The sequence below is a fragment of the Bufo bufo genome, chromosome 8, assembly GCF_905171765.1.
Source record: "Bufo bufo chromosome 8, aBufBuf1.1, whole genome shotgun sequence".
Lineage (NCBI taxonomy): Eukaryota > Metazoa > Chordata > Amphibia > Anura > Bufonidae > Bufo > Bufo bufo.
This window is the reverse complement of record NC_053396.1, coordinates 32,043,480-32,066,241: the sequence shown is the minus strand read 5'-3', so window position 1 is coordinate 32,066,241 and position 22,762 is coordinate 32,043,480. Positions and strand designations below refer to the sequence as shown.

Sequence of the window (22,762 nt, the reverse complement as noted above, 5' to 3'; positions counted from 1 at the left end):
TGGCGTGGGAGGCCAAGGCGGTGGCCATGGAGGACTGGTGGATGGCATCTCAGGACCTGACAGAAAAGTTAAGGTATTAGGATTATGTTTCTTGTAATGTTCTTCTATTTGAAATGACTTAATAAAACATTTATTCATCCAGGAAGGGCAGCCAGAGCCCCGATGGTTAGCCCTGTTGTCGTACAGAGCTGGTTTAGAATCAGATCATGTGCAGTATTTCTCAATACATTCCCCAACAAAAAAAAAAGGGTTCAATGAAATTGGCCCTATTGTGTGCTTTTGAGATGGTGAAATGTAGAATATGAGCCACACTGGGACATGGGAACATAAGACTGATGTAAATGGTGGTATCCTCTGTATCGGGCTGCAGAATATGTTGGCGCTATATAAACTAGGAGAAATCTATTATTGTGCACATACATTTTCCTGTCTGGCTAAGTGGGGTTGATGCAAATCTGAATAAAATATATATGCTGAAAAATGTGTATCCATATTCAGCCGCTGCACCGCAAATCCAAGTAAGATACAGTACGATGCATTGGATGTGGCTTTGAAAATGCCAACCACACAATGTGGGAAAAACAAGCATGCCACGGATTTTCAGCCTGCAATGCTTAGTGCCAAAATCTGCAGGGCAACTGGTCACAGTCCACAGCAAAATCTGCACATACCCTTGTGGTTTTTCTATGGAATCACCGTGGATTTGTGACAATATTCAAATTCCACAAACTGTGGCTTTACTTGTGGTTTTTCTGTTTCAGGAATGGGAAGAGAAGAGGAAACAGAATATTGAGAAGATGAATGAAGAGATGGAGAAGATTGCAGAATATGAAAGGAGCCAAAGGGTGAGGATCAATTTGGGGCCAAAATGGTAAAAACCCTTAGAACCATAAGGATATGTTATGCACTGATCTGATTCCGGAAACTACACGCCTTAATGAATATTTCAAAGTGTGTAGTGAGCACTTAAACCCATCAGGCGTTTCACAGAATTAATAAACGATTGGCTGGGAAAATCAAAATTTAAAAATTTTCCAGAAAAAGTCGCTTTACACCCACATTTTTCACAAGGGGAAATAGGACAAAATGCACCCAACATTTTATTGACCATTAACCCCCGAATACACCAACACCCCATATGTGCTCAAAAAATGATGTATGGATCCATGGCAGGGTTCAAAAGGGAAGTAGCACCATAGGCCATTTGAAGGACAGATTTTGCAGGATTGGCTTTTGGGAGCTAGGTCGCATATAAAGACACCCTGAGGTACCCCTAGAGTGAAACCCCCCAAAAAGTGACCCCATTCTGAAAACTACACTCCTTAAGGAATATTTCCAGGACGTCCTCCATGACAGCACTACATGGAGGTTGTCTCCCCCGCCCACTATTGGGACAGGAAACAGAGGTTAAAAGCTTTCCCCCCCCCCCCCCCCCACCCACCATCACCAGTGTTTTTTCCTGTCCCAATAATGGACAGGGCAGAGAGTGGTCTCTTGTAGACCTGCATAAACTTTTTTTTTTTTATTTCGCCGGGCTAAAACCCCTATGCTGGGGTCCCTTAGCCTCCCAGCCCTCTCCAGTACCTGTGGGTCACGCGACTCGCGGCTGGAGGCGGGTATACCAGGGGCTGGGATACGGTAGCCGCAACCCCGCCGGGGCTCTGGGCTGCAGGACGCTCCTCCAGGAGGGATCGCGCAGGAACCGGAGCGCTTCTCTTCTCACTTCCGGGTTCGGCGCCGAACCCGGAAGTGACGACTAAGCGCCGGCAGAGGAGTGCGCATGCGCGTGACCTCCGACGCCGGATCCAGTATGGCGGCGCCCTGCGGACGATCCCCAAGCGGCGAGGGACGCTGGAGGCCTAGCGAACGGCCTCGCGTCCATCCAGAATCTGTGGGAGGAGCATCCACGTCAGGAGGGGTAAGTGCCAGTGGCATTTAAAAGTCTGGTGGGCTAGGTGTCAGTCCCTCAGTCATGGACTCGTCCGGTGTGAGAGAGCAGTCCCCAGACCCTCCTGCCCAGGGACATGTGAGTACCCAGCACTACATGTGGTGAAGCTGGCGTATGGGATAGTGATAGGCTCAGGGATTTATGGCCTGTTTTTCTATCATCATGTCTCCTAGGGAGAGAAAGATCCTACCCTAAAGGTGGACATCAAAAAGAAGCCCAGGAGATGCGCTATTTGCAATAAAAGGCTTCAGGAGTCATATACAAAGAAGCTTTGTACCGATTGTATTAACAAAATGATGAAAGAGGAACAGTCGTCCCTTTTAACGGACATTAGAGCCATCATTAAGGAAGAGGTCAAAGCGTCAGTTTCCTCCTTCATAACGCCTAAGGTGGCTGAACAGACCACCGGGATTAAAAGACCTAGGGAAATCTTGGAGTCAGACACAGAGGTCATAGAGGTGGAATATTCAGGGGAGGAGGAAGAAGAGGAGTCTTTACCTTCCTCATCCCATGAGGAGAGACGCAAGTACTGCTTCTCAACTGAGGATATGGATTCCCTCCTAACTGCAGTTAGACAGACTATGGATATCTCAAACGAACCACCTAAGAGATCCATTCAGGAGGAGATGTTTGCTGGCCTGATTACAAAACAGAGGAAGGTGTTCCCCTTAAATTCTAGCCTAAAACAAATGATCCTGGATGAATGGGAGGATGTAGAAAAAAGAGAATTTAAAAGCCGTTTATCCTTCGACAAAGAGGACACTAAAATTTGGGAATAAATCCCCAAAATCGACGCCCCGGTCGCAAGGGTAGCTAAAAAAACAGCGATCCCATTCGAAGACTCCTCCCAGCTGAAAGACCCCATGGACCGCAAAGCCGATGGTCTCCTGAGGAAATCTTGGGAAGCTTCTGCGGCCTTAATGTCTACTAACGTGGCAGCTACTTCAGTGGCTAGGTCCCTTTTATTGTGGTTATCTCAGCTGGAGAATCATTTGTCAATGGGAACTCCCAGGGAAGACATTTTGGAGACTATCCCGCTCCTAAAGATGGCGACAGCCTTTACAGCGGAGGCCTCAGCAGAGTCAGTCAGGTTCGCAGCTAAAGGCGGGGCCCTTCTGAACACCGCAAGAAGGGCTTTTGTGGCTGAAGAACTGGTCTGGTGATCTCACCTCAAAGAATAAGCTATGTGCAATCCCCTTCTCAGGATCATACGTGTTCGGTCCCTAGTCTGGACAAAATTCTGGAGAAGGCCTCAGACAAAAAGATAGGTTTTCCTAAGACTAAAACTAAGAAGACGCAGTTTTTTTCGTAAAAAAATTCCAGCCAAAAAACCTAGCGTATAAGGATAAGGGGGAAATCAGGGAGATGGTCCTATCCTAAAGGGGGTAGGGGCAGAGGATTTCTGCTTAATCCCAACACTTCCCAGGACAAACAATGACGCCAGACCAGTCGGGGGGAGATTAAGATCCTTTCTCCCAGCATGGAGCCAGGTAACTCAGAATCCTTGGGTGCTCCAAATTATTCAAGAAGGGTACAAGATAGAATTCATATCTATTCCGCAACACAAATTTGTGCTAACAGGGTACGAAGGAGGTACACAACAGGAAAATCTTTTAAAAGACGTCGCAAAACTAAAAAATCTAGGTGCAGTGACTCGCGTCCCTGCGGGTCAGGAAGGCAGGGGCTTCTATTCAAGGTTATTGCTGGTCAAGAAGCCGGATGGTTCTTTCAGAACTATAATCAACCTAAAACCTCTAAACGTCTTCATAAAGTACCGTCGTTTCAAGATGGAATCAATAAGATCAACAACACCCCTCATTTCTCAGGGAGCGGTAATGTGCACCTTAGACTTAAAAGATGCATATTACCATGTACCAATACATCCGGACCACCAAAAATTCCTAAGATTTGCAGTAAGGTAGGCAGACAGAGTAAACCACTATCCGTTTCAGTGCCTGCCCTTTGGGATATCAACAGCCCCCCGGGTGTTCACAAAATTGATAATAGAGATAGTGGCCTTCCTCAGACTGAAGGGAATAAAGATTGTACCTTATCTAGACGATCTCCTCCTAACCGCAGACTCTGCACCGGTTCTAGCGTCAAACACAGACAACAATATCCCTCTTACAAGATCTCGGCTGGATCATAAATTGGGAAAAATCGACCTAGTACCAGAGACCAAGAAGATCTTCCTGGAACACTACTAGATTCGAACCTACAGAGGTCTTTCTTCCACCTCAAAAACAACAAAACCTCAGCAGACACTTTATAGATCCAAACGAGTGGACTTTGAACAGACAGGTGTTTCTAGAGTTGACAGCCTCATGGGGATATCCGGACATCGACCTCTTTGCTTCAAGGGAGAATACTCAAACAACCTCCTTCTTCTCCCGGAATCCTGCCGATCACCCCACGGCCGTAGACGCTCTATCTCAATCCTGGAACATGAAGCTGGCGTATGCGTTTCCTCCTTTCCCTCTGATTTCAGTAGCCCTAAAGAAGATCAGCAGGGAATCTGCCAAAGTGATCTTCATAGCTCCCTTTTGGCCAAAACAAGCCTGGTTCCTGGTCCTGTCCTCTCTGAGTCAAGAAGAACCGGTTCCCCTCCCTCTCAGGCCAGACCTGTTGCATCAGGGTCCAATATGGAATCCGGAAATAAACAGGCTGAAACTAACAGCGTGGCTTCTAAAGGGACTTGTTAAGATTACATGTGTTCTCAAAGAAGTATATGCCACTATTCAGAGAGGCCATAACAGGTGACCTCGGCGATTTATAATAAAATCTGGAAAAAATTCTGCTCCTGGATTGCGCTGATAGGGAAGAATCCTCTACTCCCGAGTGTGGGAGATATTCTTGATTTCCTCCAGGAAGGGTTTAACATGGGTCTCAGGCCCAGTACCCTTAAGGTCCAAACTGCAGCTTAAGTTGGTTTCTAAACTACTCCCTGTCAAAAAACCGATGGGTAAGCAGGTTCTTAAAGCAACCACACGGATTAGGCCAACACTAAGGTCCCAGGTCCCTCCTTGGGATCAGTCAGCTAGTTCTTAATGCCTTAACAAAATCACCTTTTGGAACCCCTACATAAGAGTAGCCTAAGAAACCTGACCTTAAAAATGATGTTCCTAGTGGCTATCACATCAGCCCGAAGACTAGGGGAGATCCAGGGCCCTCACCATCCGTGAACAGTACCTTACAATCTGTGAAGACAGTAGTCATATTAAGACTAGACCCGTCCTTTATACCGAAGGTAGCTTCTTCCTTTCATCGTAACCAGGAGATAGTACTACCACTTTCTTCACAGACCCAAAGACCGAAAGGGAGAAGGAGTTCCATCTTCTAGACGTCAGACGTTCTCTCCTTTTCTACTTAGAACGTTACCAGTACCTTAGAGTGGACTCAAATCTGTTTGTTCAATTTCAGGCCGCAATGAAGGCAAGAAAGCTTCTAAAGCAACTTACTTAGCTAGAATGGATTAAGATAGTCATTAAAGAGGCCTATCAGAGCCAGTAGCTTCCCTGTCCCCAGGAGATTAGGGCTCATTCAACGAGAGCAGTCTCGGCTTCATGGCCGAACATGCGAATGCTTCTATCGACCAGATATGTAGAGCAGCCACCTGGGCAAGCTCCCAAACCTTTTGTAAGCATTACAGGCTAAATGTGTCAGGGAATATTGACCAGTCTTTTGGAATTAAAGTTCTTCAGGCTGCGGTCCCTCCCTAGTTATTGGATTAATTTGGTATTCCTACTCCATGTAGTGCTGTCAGTAGGATGTCCTGGAAAGTAAGAATTAGTCTTAACCGGTATGATGTTTCCAGAGTCCGACATGACAGCACTGGTAGTTCCCTCCCTAATGAATTAGAGTAATCTTCCTTTTACTTTTTTGTACTATGTTACCCATTATTGTGTGATAATCTATAAAACACTGGGTGATGGTGTGGGGGGGGGAGCGTTTAACCTCTGTTTCCTGTCCCAAATAGTGGGCCGGGGGAGACAACCTCCATGTAGTGCTGTCATGTCGGACTCCTGGAAACATCATTACCGGTAAGACTAATTCTTACTTTCAAGATGTGTAGTGAGAACTTTGTCCTAAACAGTGTTCATGGAATTTGGCTGTGAAAATGAAAAATGAAAAATGTTTTCCAGAAAAATTAACTTTAGGCCCAAATTTTTCACTTTCACAAGGGGGAACTGAGAAAATAAACCCACTAATTTATTTCCAATTTTCTCCTGAATACGGCAATACCCCATTGGTGCTTGTATACTGCTAAATGGGTGTACCACAGGGTTCAGAAGGAAAGGAACCCCAAATGGATTCCTGGAAGGCAGATTTCACCAGAATTGACAAGGTGCCATCTTGCAATTCAATACACCCTGAGGTACCCCTAGAGTGGAAACCCCCAAAATGTGACCGCCATTATAAAAAACTACAACCCCTCAAGGAATATTTAAGGTGTGCAGTGAGCACCTTGACCAATCATGCGTCTCAAAGAAATAGGAAACGCTTGTCTGTGAAAAATGAAAAATTACAATTCTTATCCAGAAAAAGTTGCTTTACACCCACATTTTTTCACTTTACATGGGGGTAACAGTACAAAATGCACCCCACATTTTGTTCCCCATTTCCCTTCGAATACGCCGACACCCCATATATGCTAAAAAAAATATGTATGGGAGGGCTCTAAGTCATACAGCTAAATATGTGATTTTGCTGACCTGAATTGGCAGACATGTATTTTAGGTGCCATGACTCATTAAATAAATTCCTGAAGTCCTCAGAAATGAAATCCCAAGGAGGGACCCCATTTCGAAAAGAGCACCCCTGTACGAACATTTTAGTGGTGGAATAGGGAACTTTCAGCAAACAGGTGTCTCACAGACAGCAGAAATACTAGAGAAGGATTTCAAAGCACACATTTGTAAAAATGAAATTACTAGCAGACCCAATTTTTCACTTTCACAAGGGGTTAAAGGAGAAAATGCACCACAGTATATGTTCCCCACTTTCTCCCCTTTTTGCAAACACGCCATATGTGCATGTAGCCTGCTGTATTGACGCACAGCAAATCTCTAGATGCAAAGTGCAAAAACTGTTTTTTTGTGCCGGCCTTAAAAAACAGACATGGATTTCAGCTGCCATGTCTCATTTAATACATTTCCTGAGGTCCTCAGAAATGAAAAACCCCAAAGAGGGACACTATTCGGAAAGAGCACCCCCATACGAAGATTTTAAGTGGAAAGGGCACGGTTGTTCCACAGAAAAAAATATGTAGTGGTTGTTGGAAGTGGATATGCAAGCGAGGTGGACTAAATCAGAGATATAAAGTAGAAATATAACAGGGACATAAAGGATGAAATTAAATTAATACTCCAGTGATGTGTGGTTACGATTCTGAAACACTCCTGCGCACAAGGCCAGGTTTTTCAGGGCAGGTTCACAGTGGAAAATTGTCTTTCCTTATCCCCCTTTTGGATCACACCCTGCATCTTTTTGGAGTCAGGGGGACTTGACCTGGAAAATGTTGCCCTGGTACAACACGGGCACCATACATTCTTGAAGTACTGGGACCCTCTCCAGCCTGGGTTTGAAAATTAGGGCCTTGATTTCCACCTCTTGGAACTGAAGGAAAGAGTTCCTCTGTGGCCTGCAGAATAAATTGCACATACGCATTGCACATTGCCATCTGTAACAATATGTACGGCCAGCTTTTTGTACCACACTTTTGTTTTCGTGTGGCACTGTAGGGCTTCATAAGTTGATCTGCAAGATTCACCCATCCCATGTTACACTGGATGTGTACAAGAGTCCCTATTGCTGTTTAGAGGGAGGATTAGATTCCGCCAGTACCTGCCTAGCAAACGGGCAAGGTATGGCATAAAAAATAACAAACTTTTGTTAGAGTAGCTCCGGGTACACCCACAAATTCTGTGTTTATGAAGGGTGAGATTCCAGATAGAACCCCCAGAATGCCCTCATCCTACGCCAGCTCCACTGCCCCCCACGTACAGGGGCAGTGGAGCTGGCAATTAGTGTGAATGTTTGGTCACTACAAGGACGTCCATCTTGTCCTTGTACTTAACCACCAGTATGTTATCATGGAGAAGAGCCCTACTTTCACCCATCTCAGTGGTTGCCCTACCAGGGATCTAGGGAGGCCTCTCTGAGTTTCTGATCACTCTGGCAGTTAGGGACCAGAATAGGGGTATGCCGGTATAATAGTTATCCACAGAGAGGTGGTAACCCTTATCCAGCAGTGGGTGCAGTAACTCCCACACAATCTTCCCACTAACTCCTAGGATGGGGGGTATTCTGGGGGTTCTATCATGGAATCTCTCCCTTCATAAACACAGAATTTGTGGGTGTACCCGGAGCTACTCTAACAAAGTTTGTATATTTTTATGCCATACCTTGCCCGTTTGCTAGGCAGGTACTGGCGGAATCTAATCCCCCCTTTGAACAGCAATAGGGACTCTTGTACATACATTTTTATCGGGGTTGTACACCTCAGCAAACTTGGTGCTGAAGTGGTCAATGACAGGCCTAACTTTGAACAGACGGTCAAATGTTGGGTCGTTTTGGGGAGGGCACTGTGAATTGTCATTGTAAGCAACTCCAACATTAAACAAATTGCAGCCAATAATGTGTGATAATGCAACAAACACCAATTCGAGAGCACACACATTCAAAGTATCAAATTCTATCATATACCATAACTACATTATAAAAACAATAAAACCCATAAGGGACGGATTACACCCTCAAGAGGAAGCGACGGCGAAGCGTACGTCGGGGTGGTGTGTCTCCTGATTGCTGGTTGTATCCCCGCAGTTGTGTCCATTCTTGTGTATGCTATTAGGCTGCTCAAGAGTAATAGTGTGTTGGGGACTTGTTAGCATTCCCGGCTGGGGGTGCAGGCACTTGTCTCGACTACACAGCTAGGCATTGTGCCCTCGGTGTTCGAGTGTTATTTATGGATGCTGGGTGGGTGTAGGATTCGGGCAGTGTTTGTTGCTTAACCATGATGGTTATAATTTGATGTTATTGCCTTTGTGTCCTTACCAGTTCAGTATAATCGGGGGACACACATTGTTTTCATATTCTCTCCTGCATAATCTGTCCCTTATGGGTTTTATTGTTTTTATAATGTGGTATATGATAGAATTTGATACTTTGAATATGTGTGCTCTCGAATTGGTGTTTGTTGAATTGTCATTGTAGTGTAGGAATTTCTAAATTGAATCAAATCGATTCCGGGTCATGGTCTGATTGTAAATTGGAGTCTGGTAGAAAATGTCAGAACTCCAATATTGCCTAAGGCCTGATGCACACGGCCATTGTTTGGGTCCGCATCCGAGCCGCCGTTTCCGCGGCTCGGATGCAGACCCATTCACTTCAAGGGGGCCGCAAAAGATGCGGACAGCACTCCGTGTGCTGTCCACATTCGTTGCTCCGTTCCGCGCCCCACTAAAAAAATCTAACATGTCCTATTCTTGTCCGCGCTTTGCGTAAAAGAATAGGCATTTATATTGTCGTCCGCCCGTTCCGTTCCGCATATTGCGGAAGGCACACGGACGGCTTCCGTTTTTTGGGGATCTGCGGTTTGCGGACCGCAAAAAACGGCACGGTCGTGTGCATGAGGCCTTATGGTTGTTTTTTTTTGCAATACCCATATGCAGCACGAGTCCCCAAAATGTCATCATCTCTACTGCACTTACTGGGGTCCAAACTAGGGGTCTAGCATATGGCGAAGTAGGGTTCTGGGAAATAAATTGCTGGGTATAAAAATTAGTTTGAGTCACCATGAAATTTATAAAATCTTCTGAGAAAGATTTAGAAAAAATCAATTTCTGTGAAGCCCGTGCAGTCAATTTGGATTCCAGAGTTTCACACAAACTCTGGAATTTGGGCTGATAATCGCAGGGAAGTGGGGTCCATAAGGTTCACTCTGGGGGGCTGCCTCCTCTGCTACGCTGGGGCGCCTTCTAGAGGGTCCCTCATCAGTGGATGATGATGATGAGGGGGTAGAGGAATAGAGGAAAGTGGCATCCTCTTCTCCCTCACTGGCAGACTCCGTATCGGAGGCAAGCATGGTGTATGCCTCTTCAACTAAGTATACATGTTGGGATGGAGGGGCCATTTTTATTTTATTGGGGTGTGATGTGTGAAACGTGTAAACCTATATTTAGTGTGGGGTGTGCATGATTTGTTTTCACACATGAAGGGGTTTGTAATAAATTTGAAATAAAATTTAGAAGAAAATTTGTAAAAAAAAATTCTTTATCACAAAAAAGTATTTTCTGCAAAAAAAAAGGCTTCTCTGCAAAAGTCTTTTCTGTAAAAAAAAAAAACTTACAGCGCAAACTGAGCAGACACAATCAGTAATGGACACTACTGATCGGTGCTCAGTGGTTGCAAAATGAACGTACGCAGATGGTGCGTTTCTGCAAAATTTTAAACTGATACTGACTGAAATATTATATATATATATATATATATATATACACTTACACCCATAGCGCCGAGGGGTAGCAGAAAATTCCGGCCCACTGCGCATTGCGCGAAGAAGACTCGACCGGAAGGTAGCAGAAAATTCCGGCTTCGCGCATGCGCAGTGAGCCAGAATGTTCTGCTACCTTCGGCTCTTTTTAGCGACCCGAAGGCCGCGGACATTCCGGCCCACTGCGCATGCGCGAAAAAGGGCGGTTTGACGCGGGCGAAGTAGCGCCGAGTCAGTTAATAAAGGGTTGAGCAAATTTTTAGAGGTCAGTATGGCGCAAGCGCGAGTAACAGGCTCGCTTGCTGCACTGAAGGTTAAAATAACGGGCCACGGCGGCATGCGCGCCTAGGGTAGTTTAAATCTTATTGGCCCTGGGAAGTTTAAATCTTATTGCCAGTGTGCAATCTTAAATTAACCGCCAGTTGCTGGATCTAGCTAGTCTCATTGACTATTTCTGTGACTAGCAGTCATCTTTTGCTAGAGATCGTCTCATCAGTAAGTAAGAAGGCTTACCAGGAGGACACAAAGTAAGGATAATTTATTTTTGTACCAACTTTTCCAATCTCTACCCTCATTTCTCCCCCTCCCCCCCCCCTGGGCAGCACTATACACCCCATTGTTTCTGAAAATACCAGAGCTGTCTCCCCTCAAGTCTGCGATGTATAATGGAGTCATGTCTACACCATATATTGGAGTCATGTCCACGCTGTATGGGCGGTGCTGTCCTGTGCCGTACATGGGCGGTGGATTTCTGTGCATTATATTTAGGAACTGTACGCAGTATCTCAATGGGTTTTCAATGGTCAGGTACAGTTTTTCATAGATTACCCTGTCTGATAGTTAGATTGATGAGCATTTGATAACATTGTTTAATGTACCATGTAGACATTGCCTATCATATTTTAGTACACCAAATATGGTATTATACTAATAAACAATTCAGGTTTAAAAAAAAAAAAAAATTTATTCTGATTATTATAATAATTATATATTTTTTTATGACTCCATCGAGCTGAGACAACTATTTTACTTATTTTTAGTCCTTGTGTCCTTATTGTACACTAACAGGCTTCGCATTTGATTCAGTCACTTGCCAGAGCAGTGTCTTTGTCTTATCAGAATCCCCTGTGTGAGTAGTAACAATATCGGTGTGTGAATTTAATAAGACTTAATAATTTTGTCCCTATATTGCCTATCTTGACCATCGTGCCCGTTACTGTGGTTCTGGTGGGCACAGCAAGCTGTAACTTGCCCTTCCCTACATCTCCCATTGTCCAAATCTCCTGAATCCCAGGCCATCTGAGCGTTGCCACGGATTAAAAATGGCACGCAGTCCACGATTATTAGACAGCAGCAGGAGGGAGTTGCTGGGCCCCCCCAGCACAGGCCATGCCCCCGGACCACAATGTAATAATATATCCTCACACCCCCCCCCCCCTTCCAGGTCATGTAACAAGTATAAAACATTATGTAACAAGTATAAAAAAAATTATACTTTTTAAAAAATTCTTAATTTTGAACGTTTAAGCATAAAATGTACCTTAATATACTAACGATGTTATGAAATATTGGTCTAACCATACTTTCTTTACACTGCACGTGTGTGTGATTTAAAATTTATCAGTGTGAAATGGATAGTTTTAGGTAGTGGTTATTGTTATTCATGTTAGGGTAGTTTTTATTCCTTTTAAACAGTTGTTAAAAATAAAAAATGTGTTCTATTTTTTATATTTTATGGAGCGAAAATACACGAAATCTTCAGATTCCTCTGTTTCGGAGAATACCCATCCGGGTATAGCAAGACACAGAGGCAGACCTTCAGACAGACCACAGCTAAAATCACTTTAAATGGTGAAATATCATACAAAACCGGATTCCAAAAAAGTTGGGACACTATGCAATGATGTGGAGGTGCCAACTTCTAATATTTTATTCAGAATAGAACATAAATCACGGAACAAAAGTTTAAACTTGAGAAAATGTACCATTTTAAGGGAAAAATATGTTGAATCAGAATTTCATGGTGTCAACAAATCCCCAAAAAGTTGGACAAGGCCATTTTCACCACTGTGTGGCATATCCCCTTCTTACAACACTCAACAGACGTCTGGGGACCGAGGAGACCAGTTTCTCAAGTTTAGAAATAGGAAAGCTCTCCCATTATTGTCTAATACAGGCCTCTAACTGTTCAATCGTCTTGGCCTTCTTTGTTGCACCTTCCTCTTTATGATGCGCCAAATGTTCTCTATAGGGTGAAAGATCTGGACTGCAGACTGGCCATTTCAGTACCCGGATCCTTCTCCTACGCAGCCATGATGTTGTGATGATGCAGAATGTGGTCTGGCATTATCTTGTTGAAAAATGCAGGGTCTTCCCTGAAAGAGATGTCTCTGGATGGGAGCATATGTAGTTCTAGAACCTGAATATATTTTTCTGCATTGATGGTGCCTTTCCAAGACATGCAAGCTGCCCATGCCACTACGCAACATGCAACCCCATATCATCAGAGATGCAGGCTTCTGAAACTGAGCGTTGATAACAACTTGGGTTGTCCTTGTCCTCTTTTGGTCCGGATGACATGGCATCCCAGATTTCCAAAAAGAACTTCGAATCGTGACTCGCCTGACCACAGAACAGTCTTCTATTTTGCCACACTCCATTTTAAATGATCCCTGGCCCAGTGAAAACGCCTGAGCTTGTGATCTTGCTTAGAAATGGCTTCTTCTTTGCACTGTAGAGTTTCAGCTGGCAACGGTGGATGGCAAACGGTGGATTGTGTTCACTGACAATGGTTTCTGGAAGTATTCCTGAGCCCATTCTGTGATTTCCTTTACAGTAGCATTCCTGGTTGTGGTGCAGGTGTCGTTTAAGGCCCGGAGATCACGGACATCCAGTATGGTTTTACGGCCTTGACCCTTACGCACAGAGATTGTTCCAGATCTCTGAATCTTCGGATAATGATAGATGCAAAGTCTTTGCAATTTTTCGCTCGGGTAACACCTTTCTGATATTGCTCCACTATCTTTCTGCGCAACATTGTGGGAAATTGGTGATCCTCTACCCATCTTGGCTTCTGAGAGACACTGCCAGCTCTGAGAAGCTTTTATACCCAATCATGTTGCCAATTGACCTAATTAGTGTTTATTGGTCTTCCAGCTCGTCGTTATGCTCAAATTTACTTTCCCAGCCTCTTATTGCTACTTGTCCCAACTTTTTTGGGGATTTGTTGACACCGTGAAATTTTGAATCAACGTATTTTTCCTTTAAAATGATACATTTACTCGATTAAACGTTTGATCTGTCATCTACGTCTATTACAAATAAAATATTGACATTTGCCATCTCCACATCATCGCATTCAGTTTTTATTCACAATTTGTTAGTGTCCCAACTTTTTTGGAATCCGGTTTGTAAATACAGCTAATCTTGTTAGTTTGTACAGATAGGTTTGTAATGAATGTATCCCTTAATTTTCCATTTATATTAAAGATGGGGAGCTCTACTATGGAAATAAAAGATTTATTAAAAATGAGTAAGAAGCATGGAGGATCTTCGTCCAATTTCATGCATCGCCAATTGGCATTTGGAGGACATTCTGGAATCCACAGAACGCAATCGGCCATATCATCGAGATTCTTCTGGCATGGAATGTCCAAAGATATAGCGAAATGGGTACACACTAATTATCTATTAGTATTCATCATTGTTTAATAATTTTTTTTTATTAATTGGTATCTTCTAAATAGGTATCTGCTGTCTGGGAGCTTGTAGGGATTGACTTAACCGGTCCATTTCCCAAGACAGTGGATGGTTTTCAATACATATTGACGGCCACCGATTATTTCTCCAAGTGGGTGGAGGCTTTTCCACTGCGAACAAAGATGTGCAGCTTAGGGTGGGACGCCCATATTTGCTCCATGGTCTATCGACATGGCTGTCCAAAGCGGATTCTATCAGACCAGGGTAGAGAGTTTGTAAATCAAGTATGTGTATTTTCCATTTACTATTGTTTCTAATATATATTTTGTAATATGTTAGTTTATTGCAATTATATATTTAAAATTTTTGGGGGATTTCAGCTCAACGACCACATGTTACCCTTCTTGGAATAGACAGAAGTGTGACGGCGGCATATAATCCACAGACCAACGGCTGGATGAAAAGACTAATCATAACATCAAAAGGCAAGTTTATTTCAATTTTTGTTGTTGTTTCTGCTTTTAGTACTTTGATCCACAGGGTTTGCAATACAAACCTCCAGACACTATAGAGTTAAAGAAACACTTTACGTTCCACTGCCCTTTTGCTTAACATTAACTAGTTATTTTAACTCACATTTCCCCATTAAAGTTGGCTCTTTGCAGGTTGACCTGTACATGCACCGTCTCCTTGACTGAGATGATCCACTCTATTAATATTGAAAGCATTGGGCGGCAACAGGAAATGCGATTGAAAACGCAGCACTGCACAAATCAGCATCTCCTCCGGTGGATTTTGTAGTGCACATGTTTCTATTGTCTGCTGCGAACTGTCAATTCTAATTACTTATAATAGCCTTTTCAATAAGTTTATCTTGTTTATTTTATTCAACGTAGAGCTCTAATGAAATTGGTGAATGAGAAGCAAAACAACTGGGACGTGTATTTGGACGCCACATTATTTTCCATAAGATCGAAGTCCGAACCACCACCAAATATTCACCATTTCTTTTGATGTATGGGAGAGAAGCAGTTTTCCCGCAGAGGTTCCTGTAGAACTGCCGGTGATTTGTTTGTTTTACCTACTACAGTTTAATATTAGCCTATAGAATATATATTTTTTTTTTTGGTTTTATGTACAGATCTAAATAGTTGCTTTATTCAACCTAAGTGGCACATAACTAAAATAATCTTTCAATTTTATAATGTTATCAATTATCTGATCAACTTTGAGTTTAGCTGTCTGCAAATATAAGAAAAATGATTTTCATAAATATATATATTTTTTTATTTTTTTTTACCATAGCTTTCAAACATAATTCTTCCAGAGGGGAATACTTAGCTTCCTTTGTAAACGAGAAGGAATCCTCAATGCAGAAGAATAAGGGGAAACTACAAAGGAAAACATAGAAAAAATCGCAGGAAAAAACCGAAGATGAAGTATTCGCTTTTATGTGCATAATTTTTTTAATTTTTTTAAATACTTCTGATAAGGCAAACTCATCCTGTATTGGCTTTGGGTACCAAATGTACATTACATACCTGGAGTTATATATATATATATATATATATATATATATATATATATATTATATTTTTTTTTTTTTTTTTTTTTTTTATTTTAAGTTCAAATGCTGTGGGAAGAAGAGGATGACGGCCATGTGGAAGCAGTTGTGGGACCATACAAGCTGTATGTGTCATCGTTTCGTACACTGCACGGCAATAACTGGCTGGTTGATGAGGTAATGATCTACATTGGTGATAATTGAAAGGTAAAATATAAAAAAAAAAATATATTTAGATATTTAAATTTTTATTTTTTGGTTTCAATGCAGGTGATTGACGCATACATTCATCATCTGGTTGTGAATCATCAGGCAAGTGTGAATTACATTCATAATTTTGTAATGTTCATTGTGTTGTTATTTAGCATTCTAACTAAGAATCTATTGAAATAGGAACCAGTTCGTCAGTTTGATGCTGTCCTGTCATCTGTGTTGTTTTATGGTGACATACAAAAGCTTGGAAAGTTAGTGACAAGTTACAATTCCAGTAACATACATACATACACACACACACATTAAGCAATATATTGCTGCATTTGTGGGAGGGGAGGCTGATTACACGCACCTGTGGGCCCAGGCTGATGCAGATTCAGCTGATTTCACTACCTCTGGGTCAGCTCTAGGATACGGCAGCATGGTGTGGAGGCTCCTTACCGGCTGGGTGACGCAGAATGTCTCAGGAGGGCGCTGGTATTCATGGTAGGATCGGAGTTGTTTCACGGGACCCCACGCTGCGGTCCGCGACATGTAGCGCTCTGGGATGAAGCAGAGTTTGGGCGCTAATGGTCGAACCATGGTTGTTTGTATTGTTTGTCTGGCTATTCAGAGGCCTGGTGGGGCCATTGCATACAGTTATTGGGGTAGCATGTGCTTAGAGTGGGCATGGTTGTATGTTTTCTGATACCTGGTTTACATGCGGGGTGCGTGTCTGCAGTTGCTCAAGCTACGCGTGCTGGTTTTAAGTGATGGTAAAAGTGGATCAATGGGCGATTTTAAATAAGGGAAAAGAAGGGGGGGGGGGAAACAACAACTCCTGCAGCATCATGTGGAGGTTGTTTGCGCCTGGCAATGGCAGAAGGTGCCAGGCGAGTGCTGGAAATTCACGTAGGATCGGACTTGTTACACGGGCGAAGGGTTGGGCGCTAAGGGTCAAATGATCGGGTTAGGATTGTTACCTTCAAAGCTACGTCGTGTGTCCTGCATTTACATTTTGTCCTATACATCATTCACTACTAGAGCTGCGTTCATACGTCCGCTGTTGCTTACATTAATACTCTGCTCACTTTCAGATTGAATTCATACGGCTGCTTTATACCAGGCTCCTCATGCTCATACTCAGAGCTGTGGCCCATACCATGTTTTTAGGCACCACTCACATCCAGAGCTACATTCACCCACTTGTTCTTACATCATGTGTTTATACTCTGCTTCCACTTAAAGCTGCATTTCTTTTCATTACTACATAATGGTTACTCAGTATTCTTACTAGGGTTATCAGCAACACCGCTCTGATAATGCTCTTCCGATAAACATAGCTGCTTACGTTTCTTTCCTCGGTAGTTTGTTACATCCTTAGGCCTACCTTTTTCTGTGTACTTGGGGAGAAAAATAAATAAATAAAAATTTGGTGGTGTTCTTTAGTCCTGGTTCGCATTCACTCAGACTGGTCTCCCCGCCCAGTTAACCAAATAGCTCCCTAGCGGTCAGTGGGCCAAAGGAGAAGTTCCTACTATGTTTTCACAGTTGTTCATTCGTTTGTCACGACAAGGGTCTTTTCTTACGAACTGCTCTTGGTTTTTCTCCCATCTGTTTCCAACTTCACAGTTCGCGGTTGTTTAATGTTCGTTCATGCAAGTGGGTTCGATCACTGTCTGTCTGGCCACATTTTAATTATCGTCACTGTAAGGTCATCCAGGTCAGTCTCTTTGCTTCGGGGGCCTAATGGCTTCGGGGGGCACGATGACCGTTCTTCATGTTGTTCGTTAGGGGTACAATATGGTTGTAGGCTGGTTAGCATCCTAGGTTGATTGTCGGAGAGGGTCATGGTTATGCAAGTCCCCAAGTCATACTGGTGCTGCATAAGGTGGTTTATAAAAAAAATAAATCTGCCGTTAGAGTCCGCTCACGCGTGGCTCTGGCCGTTAGAGTCGCTCACGCGTGGGCTCAGCCGTTAGAGTCGCTCACGCGTGGCTCTGCCGTTAGAGTCGCTCACGCGTGGCTCTGCCGTTAGAGTCGCTCACGCGTGGCTCTGCCGTGTGTCGCCCACGCAGTGGCTCTGCCGTGAGTCGCCCACGCGTGCTCTGCCGTTAGAGTCGCCTCACGCGTGGCCTCTGCCGTTAGAGTCGCCCACGCGTGGCTCTGCCGTTAGAGTCGCCCACGCGTGGCTTCTGCGTTAGAGTCGCCCACGCGTGGCTCTGCCGTTAGAGTCGCCACGCGTGGCTCTGCCGTTAGAGTCGCCCACGCGTGGCTCTGCCGTTAGAGTCGCCCACGCGTGGCTCTGCCGTTAGAGTCGCCCACGCGTGGCTCTGCCGTTAGAGTCGCCCACGCGTGGCTCTGCCGTTAGAGTCGCCCACGCGTGGCTCTGCCGTTAGAGTCGCCCACGCGTGGCTCTGCCGTTAGAGTCGCCCACGCGTGGCTCTGCCGTTAGAGTCGCCCACGCGTGGCTCTGCCGTTAGAGTCGCCCACGCGTGGCTCTGCCGTTAGAGTCGCCCACGCGTGGCTCTGCCGTTAGAGTCGCCCACGCGTGGCTCTGCCGTTAGAGTCGCCCACGCGTGGCTCTGCCGTTAGAGTCGCCACGCGTGGCTCTGCCGTTAGAGTCGCCCACGCGTGGCTCTGCCGTTAGAGTCGCCCACGCGTGGCTCTGCCGTTAGAGTCGCCCACGCGTGGCTCTGCCGTTAGAGTCGCCCACGCGTGGCTCTGCCGTTAGAGTCGCCCACGCGTGGCTCTGCCGTTAGAGTCGCCCACGCGTGGCTCTGCCGTTAGAGTCGCCCACGCGTGGCTCTGCCGTTAGAGTCGCCCACGCGTGGCTCTGCCGTTAGAGTCGCCCACGCGTGGCTCTGCCGTTAGAGTCGCCCACGCGTGGCTCTGCCGTTAGTCGTCGCACGCGTGGCTCTGCCGTTAGAGTCGCCCACGCGTGGCTCTGCCGTTAGAGTCGCCCACGCGTGGCTCTGCCGTTAGAGTCGCCCACGCGTGGCTCTGCCGTTAGAGTCGCCCACGCGTGGCTCTGCCGTTTAGAGTCGCCCACGCGTGGCTCTGCCGTTAGAGTCGCCCACGCGTGGCTCTGCGTTAGAGTCGCCCACGCGTGGCTCTGCCGTTAGAGTCGCCCACGCGTGGCTCTGCCGTTAGAGTCGCCCACGCGTGGCTCTGCCGTTAGAGTCGCCCACGCGTGGCTCTGCCGTTAGAGTCGCCCACGCGTGGCTCTGCCGTTAGAGTCGCCCACGCGTGGCTCTGCCGTTAGAGTCGCCCACGCGTGGCTCTGCCGTTAGAGTCGCCCACGCGTGGCTCTGCCGTTAGAGTCGCCCACGCGTGCTCTGCCGTTAGAGTCGCCCACGCGTGGCTCTGCCGTTAGAGTCGCCCACGCGTGGCTCTGCCGTTAGAGTCGCCCACGCGTGGCTCTGCCGTTAGAGTCGCCCACGCGTGGCTCTGCCGTTAGAGTCGCCCACGCGTGGCTCTGCCGTTAGAGTCGCCCACGCGTGGCTCTGCCGTTAGAGTCGCCCACGCGTGGCTCTGCCGTTAGAGTCGCCCACGCGTGGCTCTGCCGTTAGAGTCGCCACGCGTGGCTCTGCCGTTAGAGTCGCCCACGCGTGGCTCTGCCGTTAGAGTCGCCCACGCGTGGCTCTGCCGTTAGAGTCGCCCACGCGTGGCTCTGCCGTTAGAGTCGCCCACGCGTGGCTCTGCCGTTAGAGTCGCCCACGCGTGGCTCTGCCGTTAGAGTCGCCCACGCGTGGCTCTGCCGTTAGAGTCGCCCACGCGTGGCTCTGCCGTTAGAGTCGCCCACGCGTGGCTCTGCCGTTAGAGTCGCCCACGCGTGGCTCTGCCGTTAGAGTCGCCCACGCGTGGCTCTGCCGTTATTTTCTTTTGAATATTGAAAACCTATAAACTTCGTAGATATGGTGTAATATTGCGACAAAGGTAATTTCTGCCAAGTGCGAATTTTATCTTTCACCTTATTAATCATAGGAACAATATTTAAGAGTTATATCTGGCAAAATCTGCACTAATTCTAATTCCCAAATTTCTCACACTGGATGAACCACCAGGCGGGGAACAGACCAGGGGAGTAATTCTGATTTATCCCAGTTTACTCTGTATCCTGCTACCAAACCATATTCATCCAAGATATTCATCACTAAAGGTAACGCCTTCTACCCTTGGTTTAAAAAGACGAGGATATCATCCGCATAGAGACTAATGTTTGTCGTCCAACCCCTTCCCGCCAAAGCCCATATTATTGGCCTGTCTAATTTTACATGCAAGGGGTTCTAAAGATTGAGCAAAAAGTAAAGGTGAGAGGGGGCAGCCCTGCCTAGTCCCCCGTTGTAGGGAGAACCGTTCAGAGTTACCCGTTTATTTTAACACTAGACATTGGGTTACAATAGAGAAGACGAACCCATTTAATAAAGTATTCACCTAGATTCATTTTCTCCATCGTTCTCCACAGAAAAGGCCACTCCACCCTGTCAAAGGCCTTTCGGCATCTAGAGACCGGATGAAGCGGTCATCTCCCCCCCCCCCCCCCCCCCCCCCCCCCCCCCCCCCCCCCCCCCCCCCCCCCCCCCCCCCCCCCCCCCCCCCCCCCCCCCCCCCCCCCCCCCCCCCCCCCCCCCCCCCCCCCCCCCCCCCCCCCCCCCCCCCCCCCCCCCCCCCCCCCCCCCCCCCCCCCCCCCCCCCCCCCCCCCCCCCCCCCCCCCCCCCCCCCCCCCACCAATATAATATTAGAAGAGCTCTCCAAATATTAGACTGAATACTATGTTTAGGGATGAATCAGAGTATGGATAACCCTCCTTAACCTATGGCGAGGAGTTTCACTAATATCTTATAATCGGTGTTGAGTAATGAAATTGGGCGATAGGACCCAATTTCCATTTTATCTTTCTCCTTTTTCAGAATTAGGGATATAGACGCCTCCGTTAAGGAGGGAGGGAGGTAAACTGTCTTCCCAGGACTTTATTAAAAATTTGCAAAAGAAGAGGTAGAATAATTTGTCCGTGATAGTTTATATAATTCAAAGGGTAAACCGTCTCTGCCTGGTGGCAGAGTTCCCTTTTATACTATCAACCGTTTTCAGCTAACTCACTGAGGGTTATTGGAGTATTTAACAAAGAACATTCATGATCAGATAACTGAGGGAGTTCAATGTTATCTTAAATAACATTTCTCCCGCATAAAACAAGATCTCAGACAGTCAGTGAAAAAAAAAAGTTATGGCTGCTAAAATGCAGAGAGGCAAAAATGAAAAAAAAATGATGCTGGTCATTAAGAGGTTAAAGGTGACTGGTTTCTGTAGCAGTCTAAAATCTGCTAGTTTCACTGGAAATCAATCAACAAGCTGGTGAGTCTGATACACCCCTAACAGCTTAGCTGAGCTACCATAGTAGTCCTTCTATACTGTGACTAGTGTAAGGACGACATTCCTAGAATACAAGTCACCAGAGCAAAGTCTGTGGTGACTCTGAGATTTTGTTTTTTGTTTTTAAATCTTTATCTTTATTAGTTTTTTTTTTATACAAAAGGGTAGCAAGCATTAAAACAAAAAGAGTAATACCCTCCAGGGTAGTATTACATTGACCCCATTTTGAGTGCACAAATACAATAAAATCAATACACAATAGTAATATTACCATAGTTCTTATTATATTTCATATCACAATACATATGTGTATACCCCCCACCCCCCTTTATTGTCTCGAGGGGTTCTGGACACAACACCGGTCCACCGACCTATTAGATCCACAGGGACCATATTTTTTCCCATTTCTCTATTTGCTGTGGGCTCTGAGAGGCGAACCTCTCATAGTTCTTGACTCTACCGACCAGGGAGGACCACTCCGAGAGACTAGGGTATCGCTCTGAGCCCCAAACTCTAACTATGATAAATCTAGCTAGTAGTAATACTTTCGACCATAGAAGATCCTCACATGTACGGGAATTAATAGAGGCTGAACAACTCAGAGTATTGCAGCCTCTAATTAAATATTGGTCTAAGCCGTAGTTTTAGTTCAAGTGCCTCGAATACCTTGCCCCAGAAAACGGGGATCACCGGGCATGCCCAAATCATATGTAAGAAGTCTGCTGAGTCAGTTTTACATTTTCAGCAATTATAATTATAATTAGGGTTTTCATAAATCCTTACGCAACATAGTTGAATAGTAATATGGGCGATGGAGTATATTAAATTGTACTAGCTATGGTTGTTTCGATAACAAAGATTTCTTAATATTTATGGTGACTCTGAGTTAACAAAGGATGCTGGGTGATTTCTGCTCTGAAGCCTGCATACTTGTAAATGCTGCTCTGCACTAAAGTACCTTAATGATTTATAACCAACAACCCATCACCGTTGCATAAATTACAGGGTTCTCACAGGTGAAATTTTTCATCCATATCCTTTAGTACAGCTGAAGGTTGATCTTTCTTGCAGGATGGAGTAAGGGAGAAAAATCCAATCCAATTCCTTGATGATCCCAGAAGGACAGGTCCCATATTAGAAGTCAATAGAAAGGAGGGAAGCCGCAGGCACAACAGAAATTGGGGTGGCCCTGATTTTGAGAAGGTTAAAACTGGTATGGACCGGGAAAAGGAGAGTCACGTAAGTGTCCTTGTGTCTGAAATGTGCGTTAATTACCGCTGAGCCTCCGCTGCCCCACATACTTATTATTGGCCTATAACATAAAGGGACAGAGACCTGGAGGGAAAAATCGGATGGACATGACCATGTCCATGACCGGCAAAGAGCGTGCAGAGTATGTACGGTGGAAGCAAGAACGAGACCAGATTTATCAGGAGAGACTGGCACGGCACAGAAAGCCCACCAGACAGTGGAGGCGAGAGTGGGATC

At 45.5% G+C, this 22,762-nt stretch overlaps 1 protein-coding gene and 1 long non-coding RNA gene across 3 annotated transcripts in view; one reads left to right on the top strand and one right to left on the bottom strand.

Moving 5' to 3' along the window:
* Positions 1-22,762, bottom strand: part of GOLGA1 (golgin A1) — a 799,579-nt gene that overhangs the window by 250,111 nt on the left and 526,706 nt on the right. The window lies entirely within an intron of this gene.
* LOC120977897 lies at positions 3-22,372 on the top strand. The gene is made up of 3 exons (XR_005773999.1): positions 3-73; positions 762-845; positions 22,346-22,372. It is a non-coding gene; the product is annotated as an uncharacterized LOC120977897 (long non-coding RNA).